The sequence below is a fragment of the Manacus candei genome, unplaced genomic scaffold, assembly GCF_025592945.1.
Source record: "Manacus candei isolate 608988 ecotype Guabito, Panama unplaced genomic scaffold, ASM2559294v1 h1tg000008l, whole genome shotgun sequence".
Lineage (NCBI taxonomy): Eukaryota > Metazoa > Chordata > Aves > Passeriformes > Pipridae > Manacus > Manacus candei.
The window spans coordinates 1159671-1184533 of NW_026138056.1; the positions used below are offsets into that span (position 1 = coordinate 1159671).

The following is a 24863-nucleotide window of genomic DNA, read 5'->3' on the forward strand; positions in this document are numbered from 1 at the left end:
AGCAAAACTATATGTAATTGCCCTTTATTCCCATAAAATCCACCTGGCATGAAAGACATAAAAAACAGAGAGGAAAAAAAATTGCACAAATTATCTCAAGGTAATATGATTATTTTCAAAATATCCAAAAAGGAAAAAAAACCCCACCCTTGTAAAGATACCCCAAAAACCTGGTAATTAAATTTTTCAAACAATAATCCAAATTTAGTTATCTAAAATATTCTACTAGAAACGAAAGAAATATTGTTAAAATCTAAAAGACAAATATATTTGACAGATATCTGTCTAACAAATACACAAGCTGAAACTAAAGCAGCTGAAACAAGTTTTCAAAATAGAGACTGGCTTGAAAATTCACTATATAGAAAAAGAGGATTCCATTTTTCTGCTATATCAAGCACAATCATGTACTGCAACTGGAGAACCTGTGATTGAAGGAAGATGCATTTTCCTATTTTTCAGCTTTCCTAGAAGGTCTGAACAAATAGCAGTACACTGCAGTCTTACACTTCCTTGTACCTACCATTCTGCCTTGGATCTCAAGACTGACTCTGGCTGCACCTGTGGCTTCAAAGTAGCCTCCTCTGGCATAGTTTCTGACTGAGGCTGAATGACCCTTTAAATTTGTATGACCATGTAGAATCTCTGATGTTTTTGCAGCTATCACCCCACCACTTTCACCATGTCATTTTCAATAAGAATAAAAGCTCTCTTTCATTAGAAGATAACACTCTATCCTCTTAATTTAAGCTAAGATGCAGCAATCCTTTATAATGCAGTTAACCCACTACACAAATGGAAGGATTAAATGAACCTATTTATGGTCTGAAGGTCAAGAGCACAGTGTCATGATTAAAGTAAAAGAAAAGTGGAAAGCTATCTCCCACAACATCTGTACAGAGTTCACCCATGGCGAGAAATCTCCAAGCATGCTGAGGAGGAAGAAGCAGCTAATAAAGAGCAATCCTCAGAATCACAGAGAAGAAGGGACTGACCTCTGTTTTGGAACTTTCTTCACTAAATTATCAAAGAGAAATACAATGTATTTGATACACGGATGCCACAAAGATCCCTCCATTCTCCTCCAGACCGTACAAAAAGGTTTAATGTCAATACTTCATAATATTTGCCTTGTATCAAGCTCTTTGGTTGCCCTATAACTGAAAGATTTAATGTTTCAAACCTGCAGACTTCTACCTCTATGGTTTTGCTTTTTTGTGTACATGAAATCAGTTCATACCTTTAATTTCTAGCAGTAGAAAGTTCTGACAGAATACAAACACCAACAAGCAATATTATTCAGCTGTGTACTGTAAAAGAAAAGTAACTTTGTGAAATTCTCATAGATTTCATTCATTCATTCATTTTTTTTTACTAAAGACAGTAACATTTTTCCAAAGTGGCACACATAACATACATATAATTTGAAAGTATATGCATCCATTCTGTAGAATTCATTGAACACAGAAATAGACATTGAGTGAAATACGGAAGTTCTGGGATAAAAAGACATTGGCTACATTTAAATAATAATTACATTTAGTCAATCAAGGTCATTCTAATCCCTGAAATAACAACAACTAGGAAAAATAATGTAATATAGTGTCTCATATAAAGTACAGGTTACTAGTCAAGAAATCAAGTTCCCTAGTCACTTCTCAAAAGTTCAGAGTTAAACTCATATCCAGAGACTATTGTTTGTTTCAGCATTATTTCCTATAGAAACAAAGCTCAACCATGCAAGGTTCTGTCTGTATGCCCTGCAGTCTCTTTACGTGTTATCAAATAAGAAGATAGGTAGCGTCCCAACTAAGGGAGCAGAAATGGCAAAAATTCTTATATTCTTATACATAAAAAAAAAATCCAAGGACATTTCTAAATTCAGGAAAAGCTTTCTCTGGAACTCAAAAGTATTTAGAAAACAAAGGAAGAAAGTGGCACGAAACAACGCAGAGAGACACTTTTTACAAAACTGTTTCATTGTAACATACAAATGTTTACCTCCAATCTTCAAGATACCACACATGTCATTAGAAGCAAAAGTGGTTTGTCACTGTGACTTTTTCTTAATTTTTGCTTAGGTTTATGAGATAATTTTTTATATCACTACAGTAAGAAATCACTAGCAAAAAACATAAAACCTAAAAAACATTTTCTGTGTATCATGTTAATTAAAAATTAGAGAGTCTTTATTCCTGAAGTGATCAGCAAATTCTACTGACAATTTTACTTCCTGGAAAATTTAAAACATTATCACTAAAATAATCAGACAACTTCTCTCAGTAAGTAAAGTCTCTTGTGTTTCCCTTCTTGAACATACTGAGAAAAATAATTTTATAACCTTTATCTGAACCATTTATATAGGAAACATAGTAGATGATTTCATTAAGGTTCAAAGCCTAAGAACACAGAAGTTGAGAAAAGCCAGAAGAGTTGCCTGACCAATTCTCTTTCTTGTCTCACATATGGAACAAAAATGTTTACATTAATTCTACTCTCCAACATCCTTTAAAATGTATGGTCCTACCATTTACTTACAGTATACCAATCAAACTCGAAATTCCAGACAGAATTATTGGTTTAATTAAGGAAATTTTTGCTGTCTCTATGTTCGACACTTAAATGTTAGTGCACAGGCACTCGATGCTCTATTCAACACTCCATGAGTCAGAACATAGAGAGCTTAATTTCCATTTTTTAGGTGCATTAATAAGATGAATAATATGCACCATAAGGTGAAATTAAGGTAATTTAATTCTGAAACCTAAATTCTGAATTTTCATAAAGTGGAATGATGGGCGCAGGGGGGTGACCTGTTGGGGTTTTGGGTAAATACCTACCGACTTAAATCTGAAATCTCCCCCATGTCTCTACGATGGCAACAGAACAAGCACAACTCCAGTAGCTGACTGCAGCAGCAAACTGCCACATGCTGCGAGAGTTAAAGTTTGAGGTCCCTTTCAGGGGTTTGCTGACAATGGAGAAGTCAAACACAAGACCTCGGGTTTCATCATTCTGTTGAGACATACCCAACCTTTCAGTATACCTTCTTATCACTGTCCTCTAGTTAGTCGTGATTCAGCTTCCTGAATTTCTTTAAAACTTCACAATTCAGCAGATATTTTACAAAGTCCTTTCAGCCCAAGTGTTTTGTTTATCAAAGCAATAAGTGAATGAATAATCCATGTTACAGTACAAAGACGTAACAGGTAGCAGGATGAGGAGCAGAAGACCGACAGTGGTATATATCTAAAGAAGTTAAAAATATGCAGAAAAAATAAAAGCAAAACACCAAAGTTATGGAGGAAGGTAAAAACACTAATCTCCTCCTCCCCACCTAAAGAAACTCCCCAAACCAAACAAAAAACACATCGACACACACCCTTCACGGTTAGTTCTTAACTAATAATTAAAGTTTGACCTGCAAAGAAAGTAAATTCAGACTAACAAATAGGCCAAGGCCCAGACTTTAAGCTCTGTATGACACAAACTCTGAGTTGGTTAAACTGGTGTCTCTAGAAAGGCACAAAGCATTCTCACAACCCCTATCACATTTTGCTTGCAACAGAACAGATCTGAGGTTGATGGCCTGCTTTCCAAAAATACAGTTGAAAGCAAAGTACATTCTGACAAACTGCAAAGGTCAGAATTACAATCATCTTACCTAAAACAGACATAAAAGATCTAACTTTTGTCCAAGTTAAGATTATTTTTTTAGTACCTAGGCATAAGCAATCCCTCTAAAAATCAACAGGAGCTGCAAGTACTTTGGGTATACTAGAACAGTCAGGTTCCTTAAAACTCACAGACATGAGGACCTTAAACTGTTTTCCATCAAAAGCCTTCTCCTTTCACATACCAGGAGCAGCTTAATCCAGGAAGTACCAGAATTTCAGAGGGACTTTTTTTTTTTTTAATTAAGAGCTTCTCAGTAGTCCTTAGCCTTATTTTTTGCATATAAAATGAGAAGTACTTAGTGTTAAAAGAACAGTATCAGTGGCTACCTCGTGGTTAACACCTTCACCTGCCTCCTCAGGCATGTTCTAAAACTGTCCATCATCACTTCACAGAGCGATGCCGCACAAAATTCAGTGGCAATCGCTTCTTTTTATGGACATCATGAGAAGTGGAAAAATGATCATAGCATCCCTCCAGATATTAGGAGCTTGCACCAATGGAAATCAAGCTACAAATTATTTGGACAGTGGTCCTAGACACTGTGAAAGGGAGATTCTCACTTATTCTTAAGATACACTACTGTGCAGCAACAGTTTCAGATGCAGGATGAATTGCACAAGAAAGTCAGTCTCAGGTTTTCCCTTGACAAGGCACTTGCTTCCTCCACTGAGATGAGAAAAACATACCATCTCTACCTAGCCTATCCTTTTTCAGCTCTGTTTATCTTCTATTGAACAGCTTTAAAAGAAGGACTAGAAAACTTTTCACACTACGGAGCAGTCAAAAGGCTGCTGTTCAAGGTAGTCCTCATACAGAAAGAAGTGGAAAATTACCTTGGCTATCTCACATTCTGAATGAGGGCTCTACCTAACAAGCTGTTACATCCCATATTTTACATCACTGGGAAATGCAGCCTGTACTGCTTGCAGTTTGTGAAACCTGTACATGCAAATGACAAGGGAATTTTTAGCTACATACTTTTACATTTAATTTTGTATTTCACTGCACACACATTTTGTCCATCACATCGATAGGCCCAATGTCCACCTATTAGATGTTTCCAAATAAATAACAGTGACAACCATTATTTCAGTCTTGCACACTTGGGAATCCGTTTTAAAGGCAAAAGAGTATTTAATACAACAAGTGTAAGGAACCTACCCTTACATAGCTGTATCTCGTTTCTATTCTGGAACATCTATGCTATTTAACAAGATACAATTCAACTGAGATTGTCAAACAGTATCAGCTACAGAAGATCAGTCTTTCAGGATCAGGAAAAGAGATCCAGTCAGTGAAACAGAAAGTAAGGTTTATTTTGCAGACATGCCAGTACAACACAACAAACCAGAAGGCAGGAGGTGGAGAGATGGGAAATGAACTTCCTTCTCCTTGTTTAAAGATTGGGTGATCTTAAGTCAGGTAGGTGGCCAAGGGGAAATCTTCTTCCTCATTGAGTACCTCTGTAATTAAGCAGTCTCCCCTAGAACATGCTCCAGCAGCAGAACCTAGATCAAGCAGAAGTCCCACCTCATGTGTGTCCATTGACCCTCACATGTTCAGCCTGGCTGCCCCTCCAAGGTCTTAGGACCCACTGCAAAGAGTAATTCAAGTTCTGCGTTTTGGAAAGTGAGAATGTAAAATATATCTTATTTAAAATACTTCCCTTCCCATTTTCACTGGTAGGAGGCCTAATAAGAACAGAGTAAATTAATTAGCTTCTTTATGGTTTAGAGTCTATCCATATATGGGAAAGAGGAGACGGCTGTGCAAAAAGTACTGTTAAATACACAGGGTAAACACACCTATAGAGAGAATATTATCTCCTAATCTGACAAAATTACCTTAACATTTTGTTTCCCCTAAAACATACAGTGAAATATTAAATAGATTTCTAAATTCACAGTTCTTTTAAGTCCAAGGAGTGCTTTTAAGAAGGCACATACAATAACTCTGTACAGCTCAGACACTGACCAGAGTGGGAACAGAATTTTGACTGCATAGGCAAAGCTGCTTAGCCATCTTTTTCATGAAGTCCTGACTTGTCAGAATAAAACCTTTTTACAGGACTATACCAGTTCTGACAAAGCTAACTCGACATGTAAATTTTCTCATTTTGGGTCAAAATGAGAGAGACACTTAATTATTCATGATTAAGATCGGGAAGTTCTTTTTTTCCTCCTACACCTACGCTCTGATCACCTGCAGACAGAAATGGCTCACTACCCCAACTAGCAAATCTGATGGAGAATATTTTAATTAAAGTTTTTAGACAGACGCTGTTTTGTCCTGATGCACATGGGAAGATGTTTGGGTCCAAGGTTCTTTTGTGGTGGTCGGTTTTTTAAAATAAAGTTCCACAGAAGCAGAAAATCATTTTCAACTTAGCCCTAAAAAATCTGATTTTGCTAATGTCCTAACCCAACGCAGATTAATTAATTAATTGTAAGCAGACATTTAACTCAATGGGACTGTTCATTGTAGGTTATGTTCAGCTTGCACATAAAAAAATTGGGCCTTACACTGAGCAACTTCACATTGGTGTATAAATTCTCATACGCAGGATCAAAAATAAAATTTTCACTATCTCTATGAAGTAATATGCTCTATGAAATTTACACAAACTCAGACCCCTTAGGATAGCTATCTCCAGAGTAAGGTCAGATTTCTGCAGAGCCAGGAGTATAGAAGCCCGGCTGCAAAAGCTAGCTAAGCTTCAAAGTTCAAGCATGAAAAAAAGAGCCATGTACAAACACACCGACTTTTTTTTTCTCCTGTTCACTCTGACATAAATTTAAACACAAACTATAAATAAAATGAAAAAAAAGTATTAGCCCAATTCAAAAAAAAAGGGAATAGAGAGAATAGATGCGTACTTTTCAATGCTGATACATTGAAATTCTGTTCCTTTTTTCTCTGTCAAACAACATTTAAAACGCTGCAGATTCCAAAAGCACTAATTTTTGTAATACACGGGACATCTGAGTCAGTACTGATGTAACAACTTCCCTTCACTGTCTTCTGATCACTGCTGGATTAGACTGCAATTAAGACCAGTGCCATTGGTCAGTATAGATTCTCTTTGATCCCTGCAGTAAGGGACTGCAGAGTATTTACACTTATATGTAACTATTTTCCCAAGTAACTATATTTTTTGCACAAAATCATGCCAAAGGCCTATGGCTAATACTTTATTACTTCCCAGCATTACTTACTACTAACCAGCAGCTCTCTTCCTTTCAAAAGCCAAAAAGAGGAGAAAAGTCAGTGTTTCAGAGTGCACTGGATCAGAACTGGTTTTGCCTCTACTTTCCACTGAAGAGAAACAGAGAGGGAAAGGAACATAAAAAGCCACCAGGCACTTACCCTGCACAGACCCAGATTTAAGCTCTCACACATAACTAGTGACTCCTACCTCTGAATACACAAACCGACTATTCTGGAGTCAGTCTCCTCGGGCTGACCAAAATTCCAGCTTGGAAATCTTCCCTAGCACAGGTTTCACCCAAACCGGTATTCCTGCACAAATAGCTTCTGTTCATTGAATACAGAGAGAATTCCTCACTTGCTCAGTTCCCACCGGCTCCTGAAAGAACATCAATCTGAAAAGCTGCCTACCCTGTTTTTGGAGTACAGCTTCCATATATCTCATCCTCGAAGGCACAACTTCTGTAATCAAAAACCTTTACCCTGATGCCATTCATTTCTGTTTCTCTGTTTTATCAAAACTCTTAATCTGATACCTGATTACCAACCCAAAGGGATTCCAAGGGTATTAAAACCCATTACTGATGCCAAAAACATAGTCGACTGTCATGGTTTGAATCTTGTTTTCCCCCAGAGGCTAGAAAAGTGGTAGACCCCAAGGGGTGGAAACCCCTGGAAGTTTTGGAGTTCTGTCCAATGGGCGCTCCTGCAAAAATGTCAACATCTCACAAGCTCACCGGAAAAGAAGAGTTGTAGTTTGGGTTGTTTTAGGAGAGGTGGCCATGTTGTAGAGCCACGAGGAAGGGGCTCTGAGCCCCTTGGGCCCTCTGGGCCCTCCCAGCCCCTGGCTGGGGGGGGCTGCAGGGACCTGGAACAGCATAAAGCTGGGCTAGGTGCCTGTAGTTATGCCGGGAGATGTTTTCTCCATGGGCGCAGAGCAGCAGCCGGCTCTGACCAGAGAAACGGTGGCAGAGAGCCAGAGCAGATAACACCTGAACTGAAGGAGCAGCAGAAACAACATGCAGCACCGCAGAGAGAAGACTCCTGGAAAAAAAGCCGAGGAGAAAGAGAGCCAGCAGTCTGATGAGACAGAGTTTGGGGTAAGACTGTACCAGCCCCCCAAAACTCCTTTGAGATCCCTCTGAGAAAAGAGGGAGATGGACTCCTATTTTAGAGGAGCCTTGGAGTATACAGCACCAGAGAGAGAGAGGAGCTGAGAAGCTCAGAGCGTCCCGGAGCTGGACCGGGACGACCAGAGGAATGCGGGGGGAGTTGACCTTGCCTCCCCCCCTTGCACTGCTGCCACGGTGGCAGCCTGAGAGACAGGGCACAGAGGCCCTGCAAGGAGCTGAGTCTCCTGGAGATACCAGACCGTCACGAAGACCCCCCTGTGTCTTCGTGATATGACGTGGTGATACGACCTTGTCTGGGGTTACGAAGCCCACGGAAGACCCCTCGGTTGGAGGCGATGGGGCCGAGAGAGGCTTGAATACCTCCCTTGTGGATGCTGGCAGAAATCCAGCTATCAGCTGCTGCATGTGGAGAAGACAGACAGACTGCTGCCTCAGAAGATGCTGCTGCTTAAGGACTGGAAGGGATCTGTCCTTCTTTCCCTCCTGGACTTTTATTTGGAGGAGAGAAGAGATCTGGTCCACTGTAAATACTATATGTCGTGGTAGAGATAGTTGTGATCGTGTGTATAATGTGATGTGGTATTTATTTGTATAGTCATTGTAATATATTCCCTTCCCCCACTTTGAGTCTGGTGTGTTTTGTCTGGAGAAACCCATCTCACATTAGGTTGAGATGTGGGAGGGGGGGATGGAGCTAGGGATTGGCTTTTGGGACTATCTCAAACCATGACATCGACATTACAGTTTGTAATTGCCCAGTTCTGTAGCACTTACTGAGGCAAAGCCAGGGAAGACAGGACTCCCTAAATCAGAAGGAACAAAGAGAGAAAGCAAGCTTGACCACTGTATTGGAGACATCTTGGGACCAAATATGTTTCAGAAACATTTGGAATAGCTTACTATTATGTTCTCAACATATTTGAGGAATGCAGACTGCTTTGGAAAAGGAAAAACAATCACCTACTCAAGACTCCTACAAAACTACTGTTTTAGCACATTTACCAGAAAACGTCAAGACTAATTAAGAATAAAACTACTGAAGAAAAACAAGAGATCACACACTGTAAAACTAAGCCTGACTGGAACCTCATTTCCAACAATTTTGTCATCCAGAGTAGAACTCAATGTACTGTTTTAAGCAATACAAAATATCCTTGAGGAAAAATACCAAAGTTATTAAGTCTGCAATCTCAAATGCTAAAATTAATCAATCAATTTATCTGCCAGATGCATTCACCACATTAACTCAAGACCATGAAAACCTTATACAACTCCACTTACAGTTCAGTATCATATATATGATACAAAGAGTTTCTGATTATACACTGCACTGAGAAACAAAGAAAAATACCACATATCTGTATGATTTACTTAACAATACACACAGGTTCATTTTCATTGTTTAAATTTTTAACTACCAAACACTTAATGAACTCTGAAAAAAATCACTAACATCCATTATTTATACCTTCACTGCCAGAGAAAATGGTTCTCATGCAAAACTATTTTACAGCAGTTTACGGTATGATTATTTAGTGTTGATAACAAAAACTCACACACTTTACAAACCTGAGAATTTTTTAAACTGCCAATCTATTGCACTTGGCACATTACAAAAAGAATGTTTCACAGAAGACAGAGCATGAGAGGCTTTCTATGTGCCTATATATACGCAAAAAGAAGCAATGTTAGGGGAGCAGCACCTGGACAGAAATGCCAATATACAGCATCCTTAGCAAGATACCAATATACAGCATCCTACAAGCAAGAAGACTTTTTTTTCAAATTCCTTCAGTAGCGTATAAAGTCAGAGGTAGAACAAGTCAGCCAATGTCCCCACATCCATGCTAAACAAATAAAGACTTACATTTAACTTACACAGTTTTTTTGGTGATGTAGCAAGCAAGGAAGAATTTTTTAGGTAACATGTGGCTTACATCCTTGTCATAAATGAAGCCAACTGAGTTCCTCAGAGCCCAAAGTGTTATGTGAACAGTTAAGGACACAGAAAAGGACCAATAATTTCCGAAGTATTTTATCTTAATATTTTCCAGAAGAAAATTTCATGAGAGATAACAGTTTATTAATCTTTATAATAATAAAAATATGTAAAGATAGGTTCTTAAATCCACATTACAGACTAATGAATAGCAGTCAGATTTGCAAAGCCATACACCTCAAAGCTTTTTGAAATTGTCTGGAGTTGCAGATGCTTCTTGTTTGCATGCCTGTACATGACAAAAGCAGGAGTCAGAAGACCATGAAAACTGGCAAAAGAAAATAGTAGGAGCAACTTTTATTTTAGCGAGCTTAAGGAAGCAGAGAACTAAATTTCTAATGCTTTGATCTGAAAGTTAATTTTCACAAAAAGTAGACTAAGCCCGATTCTGCTCCATGTGGCCTTTTTCAATTCAATCTGTGGAGACTCTAGCAAAGTTTGTGTACCCTTCTTCATATATTTGACATATCAGTCAGCACTTTACATACAGTCAGGTTTCCATTTTCATCCAGGGCAATAATTCAAGGTCAGCTGGTTTTGGTTTTGGTTTTAATCACCAGGAGAGGCTGAAGGAGGTGTCAGGTTTTTGTGTCAATAGCCTAAGATCATTCAGCTACTGTGGGGGAAAAACCTACTGCAACAAGAACCCCAAAGCTGTGAGTTTTTAAATGTTTATTTCAAAAGTAATGTAACTATTTTTAACCCAGAAATTTATTCAACTTGCATAGTACAGTGTTTTAATTCAGAAATCAATTATTTCCAGAGGAAAAAGCAAAAATAATAATAAAAGAAGGAACCCATTGTGTTTCATGAATGTTTATATACTGCTGTATCAAAAACATATTTGAGTGGTATGAAGCTGCTTTTTAAACCTGGACAATAAATATCCCATTACAAGCACAATCTTCTTCTTTTCTAAAAAAACATACTGCTGTATGTAACTTGTCATCTGAAATGGCTGACAAAAAATTTCAAGAATTATTTTCTTACAAGAATACTTCCTTGTCTGCTACTACAAATTGATTGGGAGGCATCAGGACCAAGGCTGTGAAAACTTGGGGCCTTTGCATCAAGTATAACTACTGTCTTCTGAAGATTGGTATTTATTTCCAAAAAATTAAGTGTACACTAAAATGGAATGAAATCAGATTTTGGAATAAACATAAGGATAAGGAACATTACAGATATAATTATTTCTCTTCTGAAAAATAAAAAACATAAAAAAGAGGAAACTCTAAGTTTCATATTTCTTTTCAGTTTACTACTTGACAGTACAAAACACACAGTTAAGTCGTATAACAAATTTCCATTCTGTTTTTCAGTCCAAATTCTATCCAACTTATACTCAATATATTTTAGCATTTGCATTCCTAAATTAGATTAAATTCACTTTTATACTACTTGTATCTTATTTTTCTCCTTGGAGCATCACGACTGCTCAAGCTATCCCCCCTAAATTATTGCTAACACACATTAAAGCCCTGTCAACAAAACACTGAGAGACACACCAGCAGAGAACAGTCTCCTTTCTATCTACTTTATGTTATCACATTGTGCTACCCAAACACTACCAAAATAGTGCTCTGTAGTCCCAGGAGGGTAGTAAAGTGACAGCAAATAAGGCACTTGAGTAAGGGATTACCCTGGACTGTGGCCTCAGTTTTGCCAACAATAGCAGAGCAAATATGTAGTGAACTCAGGGCAAGGCTACCAAATGAAGCCTTTCAAACATTTATGTTCAAATTTCTCTATCACTATAGAAAATTTCATAAGAAAGAGAAGAAATAATTAACTTGCTTCATAAGAAAAACTTTTAGTTAAGAGTTCACTGTCTCACTCCACCACTTCACTGTACCAGGGAGAGTTATGACTTGTTATCTACTTGCAGAACAATGCAGACTAGTTACCATTTCTTCAAACCATCCCTCTCCAAGACTAACTGAAGGTTACCAACCAACTGCACAAGCTAGGATCAAAGAAGTTAATACGCAGATTTTATAGATATCGGTATGTCAAGTTCTCATGAAGTTTAGAATTACCCATCATGTCTCCCAAATCCATGCAAACACTTTGATGCTGTATACACGGAATGCCATGAAGTGATGCTCACAAAACCTCTGGAAACGACCCAGTGCTTCTCCCTTTCTACTCCATAGCCCTCTAGCTTAGCCAGTGTAGGTATCTCCATATAACACTATACTGTTATTATTCATACTTTTAAATATTAAGGCTTAATTTCATTAAATTTTAATTTAAAAAAAATCTACTTACATCTCAAAACTCAGGATATAGGGGATACATGCCTGATATAGCATACAACAGATGAATCTGTTTTAAGTAAAAGCTCAGTTCCAAACACAGTGCAATGCCACAAATCCAAGGAATATCAAAGTGGAAGTGAAGACTCCATTCAAGTATTGTTTAACACTTCATAAAATCAAGCATTTTGAAAAAGCTGAAATTTGCCTTTCATAAGTTACACATAAAACTGTGAGTTATGACTACCGCCTTACTGCAGAAAACTCCAAAAATACCTACACATTCTCCAGTGGTTTAAAGTCTTCCAGCCAAGCTGTGACATTAAGTAATTTATTTCGTAACTACACCAAAGCTTCCATATTTTCTACAATCCAAAGATGTGGTTGTTAGCATAAAACAAAACTAGTGCTATTTTTTCATCCAGAGCAGAAATGCCTTATTCCTCAAGCTTGTGCAGACATCAGCTCTCTAAGACAGGAGGCCTGCAGCACACATCTTTTAACCACAGGTGTATTAAGAGGCTGGACATGGTGTAAACGTTCCTGGCAGGTAGAAAAGAGGGGCTGAGACCTAACGGTAAAAGGGCACAAGAATTTATTAAGTGAAAGAGAAACTTTCCCTGACTGAAGTATATCCTGTGACCAACTTCTTTAACTCAGTAAGCTACTCCACAAAAAAATCATGCTCCAAACTAAGATGATTTTGAAAACATAGGAAAATAAAAGAAAAAAGAAGACAGGACAGACAAAATACCTCACATCACAGAAGCATCATCCTCTGCACCTCTCAAAAACATCGTTGTTTTGTAAAGGCTTTTTTCTTAAGCAATCGGGTTGGCACGGGCCAGGACCAGGTGTTTACTGAGAGAAGGGGCATCATTAGGGAAAGAGAGTGTAAGAAGCAGCTTGAAGAACCACGAAAGCGAGTAAAGTTTTGGGATTTGATGCTGCTTTTTGTTTAAGCCAAGTTTTTAAGTGGTGCCTGTCACAGAAAGGCGCCTTTCTCTCGCTCGCCCCTCCGGGAGCCCTTGGCGCACCCTCACCTCGCAACAACCCTACACCCGCGGCTGCTCCGCCGCCGCACCAGCCCCAGCACCGGCAGCCCAAATCGACACCTCCGCACACCCGCCCCGCCGGAGACAGGGACCCCCCCAAAGCCGCAGACGGAAGGCGGGTCCCAAGGCGGGCTAAGGGGAAAACAGCCCAATTCCGCCGCCCTCGATAATGGCACCGGCAGGCGCGGGGTGCGTTCGGGCAGCGGCCCAGGGGAGGCGTGGGGGAGCCCGGCGGGCCCCGCCGGGACTGGTGCGGTGAGAACCAGGCCGGGCCCCGTCCTGTCCCGGCGGGAGCCGGGCAACACCTCGCCGGCCCGGGCCCGGAGCCGCTTCCCGCCCGCCCTGCAGGCCGCGCCGCGGCCCCGGTGCCTCCTTGGGGCCTGGCACCGCGGCGGGCTCGGGGAGCCGAGCAAACAAAGGGAGAGGAGGCCGGGGCCGCGGCTCGGGAGGAGGGCGGCGGGCAAGCCGCGAACCGCGCCAGCCCCTTCCTCCGGCTCCCCGTGCGCCGCACCAGCCCCCCGCGGCCGCCGGGGCCGGGCGGGGGAGCGGGGCCCGTTGCCCCGGGGACGCTCACCCAGCGGAGGCCGCGCTGTCCCGCTCCCGGCGCGGGCCTCTCCTCGGGCACCTCGGCCCGGCCTGCGCCGGCACCCGGGCTCGGCGGCGAGCAGCCTCCGGGGGCGGCGGAGCGGTACTCACCGAGGAGGAGGAGAAGGAGGAGCTGGCTCTGCTGTTGCTTTCGCGGGGCCCGGCCCGGCTTCGGCTCTGGCTCCCTCCCTCGCCGTGCCGCCGCCTCCCTGTTCCTGGCGCCGCCGCCGCTTCCTCCGCCTCCTCTGCCCCCACCCCTCCGTCCTCGGAGGGGCGCAGGGGGGCGGCGAGCCCGCGATGGCCGTCGCCTGCTGCAGGCTCGGCTACGGCTGCGGCGCCCGCACACGGCCCGGCGGGGGCAGCAGGGCCGGGAGCATCCCCGCTCGGTCCCCCGGGCCGCCCCCGCCTCCCGCCGGACACCACCGGCCCTCCACCGCCCGGGCCGCTTCCTTTCGCCGGCCCTGGGCGCCTCACTCCGAGCTCGTTCCCGCTCGGCGGCCGCGGGAGACCCGCGGGGGGCGGCTGGGAGCCGCGCTGGGAGCGAGGGAGGAAGGCGGTCGGGCTTTGTTAGCCACGGCCCTTTCCTCCCTCCCCCACCCGCTCTAGTGTGTGACCGCTGCGCCCTGGGCGACAGAAGCTCATCAATAAAGTTCATAGGGACCTACCGCCCCTTTTCGTTCTGGCGAGGGGCAGCCCCTCGGTGGTAGCGCCCGGCCAGAGGGGTCCCCTCCGCCGCCCCCCGCCCTGGAGGCTGCGCTGGGCGGGGAGGGAAGAGGGGAGGTTGTCTCCCCCTCCGCTCTCCTCCGTTTCACCTTCGCTTACACCTCCTCTGGCGTGGAACCGACGCGCCAGAACAGGCATATTATTTTTGTGCTTTGCTTCACAGATATCTCCACGAGAAAAGTGACACTAAACTTCAGGCACATCAGCTGTGCAGCAGCAACTTCAGCCAAGCAGGCTGCCTCGCTTGCTTATTCTCTGTTTTTTAAAAATAAAGTGCTAAGTCGAGAGCAACAAAACAATTCTTAGTTTAGGATGTGTCAGACTGACGGAAGTGACTAGCAGAGGGTGAAGAATTAAAATCTGTGGACAGTGTGGCTCTTAAAAGTTGTCACAAGTTGTATTTGCTGATATGGAGACTGATATGGAGATAGTAAAATACTACCTTTCTTTCCTTCTTGTGGTATATAACTCATGCAAACGCAGTATCTGAGTTGCAAAGATATGCATAATTTGCTTACCTATGTAGTCACATGAGAGTCAGTGAGATTATTTGTATGACTCGTTATGAAACTACTGATTTCAAGGTTAAAAACAATCTGTTGAAACTCAAGATTATGAGAATATTCATACAACTTCTACTTGAATTCTTCTACTGAGATCAAAGGTATTTGTGCGTTGAGGTCAGTGAATTGTTTAATTACCAAGGTTATTTGAGGTCAGAATGTGTCCTGATTTCTTTTACATTTTTGTATCTCAGGCATTTATCAAGACTTAAAGGCTTTTCTTGAGTCTCAGCCAAGGCTCCTATTCTTCATCTGATCAACCTCAGTTTCTGACAGTCCAGGACCATTTCAGGAGATGATAACTCTAATCAGAGTTGCAAAAAGAAATTATTTTTTTCAAATATAAAGTTTGGCTTTTTCATTTATGTGTAGAATGATTTATGTTTTTGTTAAGTGTTTTTTATTAAAACTGTTTTACAATTATGATTACATGTTGTCAGTGGTGTATAACAAACAAAGCTAAGAATAGCTTCAAGTGGATCATTTTGGAAACCTTATGGATTTTAATTTTTGTTTGTTAAGTCAATACTGTTGGTATGAAAAATACCAGTGACTTTGTAGGTTGGCAGCGGTGTTCAAAGAAAGGAACAAAATTAAATAAATAACAAAAGACCAGCTTGCTTTTTGTTTTGTTTTTTTTTTTTAACAACACAGTTGGTTCCTTCTTTCCTAGATGAACTGTTGTAAGTTTAGCAACCTTGTCAAAAAGAGGAATAGGAGAGAGCCAAGTAAGCAAAAATGGCCCTGACTGGGAAAGTTTTGGTTTAATTTTTCAGCAGTTCAGTCATTTCCTCAAACAAAGAGCTTTTCTTTATGTGTATGTTCTTACCTTCTTCTCAGGCCTCCTTTTCCTTTTGATACATGCATTTGAACAAGTAATTATGCTAAGGATCCAGCCAATACTCTTGATTGACACGTATATGTAGTAGTAACTTCAGCAGTGTTTTCAGCAGCAGTTGCAGGACAATAGCAGTATGTGAAGAAGCCATCTGGGCTAAAAATGTTTTTCCACCCTCAGCTAGCTTTTACCATAGACAACTTCTGCAGTAGTCTATATTGCATATGAGACAAATTTTCAAAACGGTCTTAAAAATCTTATTCTACAACCTCCTACACTGTTAAAAGAAATGAGATTTTCCAGCCCATATGTTGACCAAAGGTTTCCATGTGTCTGAAACTGCCCCTTGTCAGTCTTATCAACCAAACAACTTAGCTTTTTGCAGAAATGGGGCTGACAGACAACCTTACAGGAAGGCTGAAGGAAAGTAATGCAAAACACTTGGTAGCTTTTTCCCCCAGTTTGTCTTCCATATCTTAACTTTCTCACGAGGGATAATGTTAAATATGGCTTAAATTAGCATCGCTACTCCGAGTAGTGACCTTGCTCATTTTCTCTCCATCTCCTTCCCTCTTCCTGCCCATACACACCTTTCATTTTTTTCATAGTGATTCCAGTCCTCATTGGAGTCCTCTAGATAGCAAAAGGTAGTTCAGGTAGCAAAGTTCATTTACCTAACAATAAATCATGACATAAAGTAGAATAGATGCCTTATTTCTCACTCCTTTCATTTAGAAAGTGTCATCTCTTGCTGTAAGAGTTCACAAGAACCGCATTTTCAGATAGTTTTAAGCAGTTTATGAGAAACCAGGATCTTTCAAGGCAGATATGCAAACTGAATAAACAAAACCAAACAGTACTTTCCAGCTGGATAAGTAGCTGATGTAGTTCAACCTGTTATGAGGTGAGTATCGCAGCCTACACAAATAAAAGAGGTAGTTTGTGTATTTGGAGTAGTATTAGAGGAAATGGAAGGAGGATTGAGGGTTGCAGTGTGCAACCAGTTGAGGTTACCAGTGTGCTGTTTGCTTGTCTCAGTCTTAGCATATAGCTTCATGTTCGGGATAGACTTTTCCCCATTGAAATGTGGCAGCAAACAGCCATACCCCAGTAAGACCAACAATTTATCACCAAGTCTGAACTCACAGAAGTGTGCTACTGGTGTTGCATCTTGGATGGCAGATGAAGAGAATGGCAGATGAAGGAGGATCACTCAGATCAATTTGTGCTTGGCTTAAAAACACATATTGAACTAAATTGGGCTGTTCATACATTCGGACATCTTGTTTTAATGCTCTCTGTATGTATCACCTATCAGACTTGCCTTACAGTTGCTAGCTTTTGTTTAAAATGATGAGAACTATAAATTTGGTTTTAGTAATAAAAAATTTAAATCTTTCATATCTGGTGTCCTTATATGTGGGAGCTTCTAAAATCAGGAGCTCCACACCCAGTTCTAATTACTTTGAGGTCTACATGTTGATGAGTTCTCTATTTTTATATGCTTACGTCTTTTTTTTCTCATTTGTTGTACTCAGAAGCATGATTACAAATAATTTCACAACTTTTAAGACCAAAATGTATTTATACAAATCTGTACTTCAGAGGGACAAGTCAGAAACCTAAAGTATGAGTGTTCATAGACAACAAAGCCAATGTTATGTTTATCATATCTATTTTTATCTTATTGCTACCTACTTGCCTGGCATAGGTTATCATCATCTTGTAACAACTACTCTGGCCTTGGCTCTTGGGCTTGAATTGCAGCAGGAAGTTAATGCCTTTGTCTTCTTATTGCTCTTTGCAGGTGAGTAAGTGTATGTGATTGCATTTTAATTGCATTGCAAATGCCTTCTTTTCCAGTTTTGTTAAGTATATTTCAGAAAGGGCATTTCTCATAATTTTATTAAAATTTTCAAATTATTGTAATGCTTTACAGGAACTTGATCTTTTGGATGGCAAATGTTCAAATGGCCTTGGGACAACATATGCTTTTAAGGAAAACAATTTATACAAAATCACTCTAGATTGCTGATAATTTTTTGTAACTATGGCTTAATTTTCTGATTTTTTTAATTCCTGAAATCTTTTTTTATTATGTGGATTTTAAATATTCCTTTATTTGTATTTTAGATAATATTGTATATTTATATTCCTCTGTTATAATATGTATTAGAAATCTTTATATCAAATCATCACATATAGTTTTTTGATACTGTAGTTCCACTTTGTTTTCTCATAGATTCTTGCACATTTTCTGTTGGCAAATTCCATTTCCATTATAGAAGTTAATTTATGCAAATATTTTCAAAGTTGGTTGGGGTTTTTTCCCTTTTTTTTTCAAGGGACTTGTCCCTCCAGTTTAATAGTAGCAAAAAAAAAAGCCACCAAAATGAGCTGAAGTGTGCAGGAAGTTCTTTCACATGAAGTGTGCAGGAAGTTCTTTCACACACATAAACTCTCTATCTCAGATTGAAGTTAAATTGGCATGGTTTACTGGCACAACTGAAATCAGTTTAAGGTATAGATGGCATTAAAACCTCATTATAGCTACTAAAAAACCATCCATGAAAGATATATATAACTAATGTGCTACATTTTAATCAGAATACTGCTATTGCTTCTACTTCATACTGTGGTTATGTTGTGATATACTATATCTGTTATGCTCATGCCTGAAAAAACAGTGCTTATGTACTTGGGGATTTTTTTTCTAAAATACACATATTTAGAGTGTCACTCTTGCTTTTTAAATTTTATTTCATTTCAAGAGGAAATATATTTTAAAATTATTGATGAACACCTGAAAGTAAATTCATTACAAAATTTTCAGTTGATTATACAGGTTGTTCATTTTTCTAGCAAGAGCACAGCTCAATATTTACTTAGATCAAAGTTTTCTAACATATTATCATAGACAACAGAGGATAGCAAAATGACATATCTAATAACAGCACAAGAGGACTAACTTCTAATCTGCTGAGTAATGGAGAAAGGGAGGAGTCATTTTAATTGCTTATGGACCAAAAGCTGAATAAAGTCAGAGTAAATTTGGCCTCACAAATTGATTTCTGTTAAAGTCAGGGAAATAAAATACCACTTTTCTTGTTGACGAAGATGCACAATAAATCATGACTATAGTTAGCTGCAAGCAGCTCTGTACAGTTCGCTCAGCTGAGGCATCTCACTCACTGATTGCCCGTATTGCCTGTGCACTCGCTTGTAACTTATTTCATGTCTGCATTGAGTCATGTACATCTGGAGTTGCAGAAAGATAGACAAGGTGGAGAACTTGTCCCAGCTCAGGTCTCATCTGTATAATCACTGTTGACAGAACCAGTCTGAATTTCTTGGCACAGAGGACTTTGACCTGAAGCAGGACATAGCTAACAAAGACAAGTACTCAGTCAGTACTCTCAAAGCCAATGCACCGGTGTACATACAGGCTTATTTCATCTGTTTCCCCATACTAGTTCATCAAAATAATATATATAGAAGGCTATGGTCATGTTTTTTTCTTAAAACAGAAGAGCAGAAACTTCACAGAGATTTCCTTCTTCAACTTGTAAAGTTTTTTCTGTTAAAATGTAAAGTATACATCCAGTAAGAATTTTTATGGCTACAGGTGTAACACTCTTAAAAAAAATAAAATAAAAAGTATATTTTTATTTGGAACATTATATTCTGCCCTGTAGCCAACTTAAGTATATTCATTATCTGAATCATCCTTTAGAGTGCAGCTCATGAGCTTGGCTTTGCAGCCCTTACTTCAGTACTCACAACTGACCCAAGGAGTATAGAGCTCACCAAGAGACAAGCATTTGGCAAAGAAAGTGCTGAAGACAAACCAAAACCACTCCAAATATCACTTTACTATACTTAAACATTTTGAACTTCTGGTCATGGGTTTGCCATAAGTCTGAAGGATCAAATGAGATTTGTGTGATTTGACTGAGATTGTGGCAAAGGCGTGTGTTGCTCTATCTCTATTTTCTGGTTTCCCTGTTTGAGGGAGTGAAACTGGTCCACAAAACATTGCACTTAAACTGCTTTTTTCAGAGTAGAGTTCATGACAAAAGTTTACCCCCAAACTTTCAAATATAAAACTGGTAATTTAAAAATAAACAATTCTATTTCTCAGAATTTTATTGCTCTTAAGCAGGACTACTGAAAAGGAAAAGAAGCTGTAGTTTATTTTGTTATCTTTAAGGGGAAATAGAAGATGGAATAAAAAAAGTGAAAAGGAATTAGAAGATGACTTACTCTTAACTTTCACAAGCATAAATATTTTTGAAAACTTAAGAGGTAATATTACTTCGCATTTTTTCATCAGCCAGCTCCTGTTAGAGTTATATGAGGATTAAGCATACAGATGTAGCTAGAATTTTATTGAAAAACCTAAAAATAAAAGTTGGTTAGACATCAAGAATCATACTTAGTTCATTAGACCACATAAAAGGGTGCACAGTGTAACTCAGAATGTTCACTGCAAGGGATTATATTAAATTTAAAAATGTCTAAAAACAGGAGTAGCAGGTGTGCCTAGAAATTAATGTTGGTCTACTTTCTGTGCAGCGGCCAAGTGTTCCTTTCGGCTTTAAATGTTGCAGCCATTTCCTTAGTTATGGAAAAGAAGGTAAAATGGATTCTTTTCCATCCTCTTCTTAGGAATATCCTTTTAAAAACATGCATAAAAGCAGAATAAATACTTGATTAATGGGCAAAAGCATATTAAAAGTAAACAAACGACCCTGACCCCTAAAATGAATGTATGGTTGCAGGATGTCAGCAGATTTCACAATGCCAGCTCAGCCGTTCTAGTCAGGCTTTGATTGTCCTTTCCTTACAGTTCACAGAAAAGATCCACATTTACTTCAGCATTGTGAGGCTGTGCCTGTGAAGCCATGAGCAATTTCTCTTGATTTCTTAACTCCCACTGACTTCAGCTAGATCCGTGGCTGCTACAGTATTCTCATTTCTCATGTGCTTATCGTTACACAGTGTACTCTCAGCTACATCAAGAGTTGCCCCGATATTCTTGTTTCTAGAGATCTTATCATTAGAGGGTGCACCTGCAGCTCCTAGTTTTAATTGAACATAGTTTGTAAACAATTTTAACCCATATTTACTATATTTATAAAGCTCAAATAAAATAAATAAAACCCAAGGAGACTTCAGTCAAGCAACACTGTTAACAGCCTTCTGGAATAAAATTTCCTATTGTTGCAGAAACAGTATTTAAATCTAGATAGCTTACAGAGGTACATATGGAACTTTTCACATTTAGGTCACAAGTTCAAACATGGTCTTCATTACCTGCAAATTAAACCTATCAATAACTGACATCTGTTACATACTGATATGGAATGAGTTGCTTTCTAAAGTGGATAGGTCAATAGACTTGTTTCTAAATGCACTCTAAACATGCACATTTAAAGATGTTTCTTCTCTAAAATGAAGAATCTTATCTATCCAATAGAATTCAACAGTACCAACCTCTACAATTTGGCAAAATACCGTTTTATTACTCTTACCTAAACAAATAATAAAATACTGACATTAAAAGTTCTGTTGTATCTGAAACCTACTTTCTCAATGAAGTCAGATCTTTCAACTGCAGTTCTTTACACACGCACTGATCTCTCAGTAGAGGCGAAGCTGGCTGGCAAAGCAGGGTGGAAAAGCCCTCTGCCTACACTACACATTTTCAATGAGGCCTTGATCGCAAGTCAGATCACTGTAAGATCCTGAAATGGCATTGCATTCATTATGAAATAGCCTACTGTGCCTTTGCAATAACTTTCAGAAACATCCTGAGAACATATATGAAGATGTCTATGCAAGTGTAGACCGCACTGAAATATGGGTGACACTTAAATGTGAGGAGACTTTACAGTCAGTTCGTTAAATGTGGGTTGTTCTTCAGAAGTAAGTTTGTCAAATTCGTCACATGAAGTACCTTGAACATTTAAAAAATATGAGAACGAGATTCAAAAAAGGTGAAAGATCCTCAGAAAATGATTGGGTGTGCAGGTTGTTTTCAGTATGCAAAACAGTGAGGAAATATCCTGTCAGTCTCTCTCTCTGCTAGTTGGTGACCAAAGACAGAGTTGCAGTAGTAACTGAATGATGCTTTGTATAAGCCTTCTTCATCCACAAAAGCTTTACAGGTCCCTTAAACATTTCAATACTTTTTATTTATGGAGCAGTAAATTTAGTCACCGTTGATTATAGCGTAGCAAAACTCTTTTCAGTCATACTACTCTGCTCTAGAATTATGTGACCGGAGGCATCTTTTAAAAGAAAATTAAAAGAATATCTCAGTGACTACAACCTGGACATGCTGAAGATCGTATCACAGCTCTCATTCCTTTCATGCAGGAACTTTATAAAAGAAAAGAGCAGTGATGAATATGCAATGTGTTGTTTCAAAGCTGGAAATTATTACTGATGTAAAATAACACAGCAGCATCTTCTTTCCACCGCAAATGTAGTGGATTTGAATGTGCTCCTCAATACACCACTAAAATCAACACCAGTGAAGACAACACTAAGAATGATATAATCTTAAACCCCAGGATTGAGGTTTTTCAGCTGAAACTGATAAATAAGGCTATTTTTTTAGAAAAAAGGGAGGTTAATATGTTTGCAAAACGTGCTTACATAGTGAATACACAAACATAGTCTCTTTTGTGGGTAAAAATGAGTCTTTAGCTGGTTATCAAATTTTGCTCCAGAAAAGAAATTGATTCCTTTGATGGAAGCAATGCTGTTCTACTAAGTAGGATGCATTCAGAGCAGATTTTCAAAGACATGAAGGGCACTTGGATACATCAGTTAGGTGCCTCATGGATCTTCATGCCTTTGCTCTGTTAGGATTTTCTTAACATAGAATTTCTCTTCTTTTATGACTCACCTCCATCACATCTTTGCTGTAAATAAAACATACTCTTGTTTTTATAAATATGTTGATAGGCAGCATGGAAAACATTAATCACTGTGAAGCTGAAGGGTACTTAGCAAAAGTGAAGTGCATGAATTGAGAAACTGAGAAATGTTGGTTTAAATAATATTCAATAGCTACAAAAGACTCTATGCAATCTCACTATGATCACACTGGAAATGCTGTTTCATCATATGGGAAAAAGAATAAAATCTCTATTTGTATTATTTGGAAAAAAAAAAGTCAGGAAACAAAGCTATTAAAACCCATATTATTTAAAAGTAATTTAAGAAGCTATAGAACACATTGAAAAATATAGAATACTTTTTTCATAATGATACTCATTTTTCATAAAAATAAGAAGATGCTTAAATACTGATAATATGTAAGTGTGTACCTAGTGAGAGCCATTTTTATATGTAGATAGCTAAATGTTTCTGTATCAATCAGCATATAATTTTTTAGAGGCAAAAATTCAAAACAACATCTTTATTCCATGTAAATCCTTAGCAAAATTGCTGTACACTTCAGGACAACTGTGGCTTCCTCACTCTTGCTTAAATGCTTACTAGAATAGCAGTAGTATGTGCACTACTGAATGGTAAACCTTTCCTGTAGCAATGTAAAGACAAAATTAATGGGACTTCATTTTAAAACTTTCCTGCTTCAGATTCAGAGGAAATCAAACTACTTTTTTAAATTATTAAAAACATCAAAATTAGCTACATGGAACATCAAAAGCAAATTAATATAAACAGAAATGACTACTTTTGTTGTGTTAGCTCTTGCAAAAATTCTCTATTTAACTAATGCTCTAAAATTTTGAGAATTTTTTTACTATTATTGATCATTACATCAAATTATTGCTGGCTGTTGTTCATTCTTGGTTGAACTGGTATCAATAAATACTGATTGTTGTACAGTTCAGCTTCTTTGTCCTCAGCATTCAGGTTCAGCACTGTAATTTAAAAACTGTCCTTATATATATAGTTTCAATTTAATCTACTCATTATCCCACAGTTTCTTTTAGGTGTATTAAATCTTAATCAAGGACTTTTTTCATAGTAAGATCAGTAGCAATCTATTACATTAATACTATTTCACTTAGCAGGCAAACTTGAGACTCACAGAAAGTTCACTTCGTTTGATGAGACCTATGTGTAATAAACTTCAGATGCTTGGCAATACATTATTCTCTCTTTTAAGACTTCATTGTCCAAACCTAGGCTACTCATTTGTTGTAGTTTTTTCTAGCCTTACTGAGCACTAAGAGAATCTCTGTGGCTGATAACACTTAACATATATGGAAGGCAAGGAGAGGAAATTTTTTGGACTACAGTTAGTGATGAAGGCAGCATTTTAGGATTATCTGTTCAAGTGAAACCAAACTTTTTTTTTTTTTTTTAATGTTTGACAAAGATGGTATAGTAACAGTGCCTGTATGGTCTCTGTGATGTGGATTCTGCAGCTCCTTCTTGAGCTTGCACCTGTCAGCCTGGGAGGAGGGCACCCTTCAGGAGATGTGATTAATTTAACTTCCTACCCAGTCCACAGTCTGGGTAATGCAAATCCAACACCCACAAACAGGGTTGTGATTTTGAAACTAGTTACAGCAGCTATGTGTGATTGGATGTGTCATAAACACTTCAACCAGTCAAATCTGCAAACATTTCTTCATTCTCCATTCTCAGCAGTGTGTCCCTGATGTTTCCCTTCAATTGAGACTGGAGACTGTGCTGCTGCAGGGAAGAATCAACTCAATCCCTTATTCATACTCGAGGTCTGCCAAGGAAGGAGCTGGGTTAGTTTTCTGACAGTTCAACAAGCTGATCCAATTAATAATGATGTGTGTTTACTAGACCCATACAAGGTTAGGAGGAA

General features: G+C 39.2%; 1 protein-coding gene across 6 annotated transcripts in view; it reads right to left on the reverse strand.

Annotated features, from left to right (window-relative positions):
* Positions 1 to 14553, reverse strand: part of SOCS6 (suppressor of cytokine signaling 6) — a 33041-nt gene extending 18488 nt beyond the window's left edge. For 2 of the 6 annotated variants that reach the window (XM_051774466.1, XM_051774457.1), the window contains exon 1: positions 14027 to 14553. The gene's annotated coding sequence lies outside the window, so the exon portion shown is untranslated. Of the gene's footprint in view, positions 1 to 1240; positions 4310 to 13029; positions 13246 to 13904; positions 14005 to 14026 lie in introns of those variants that run through there. The other 4 variants (XM_051774471.1, XM_051774490.1, XM_051774474.1 and 1 more) reach the window with 4 other exon arrangements.
* Between the last annotated feature and the right edge of the window lie 10310 nt (positions 14554 to 24863).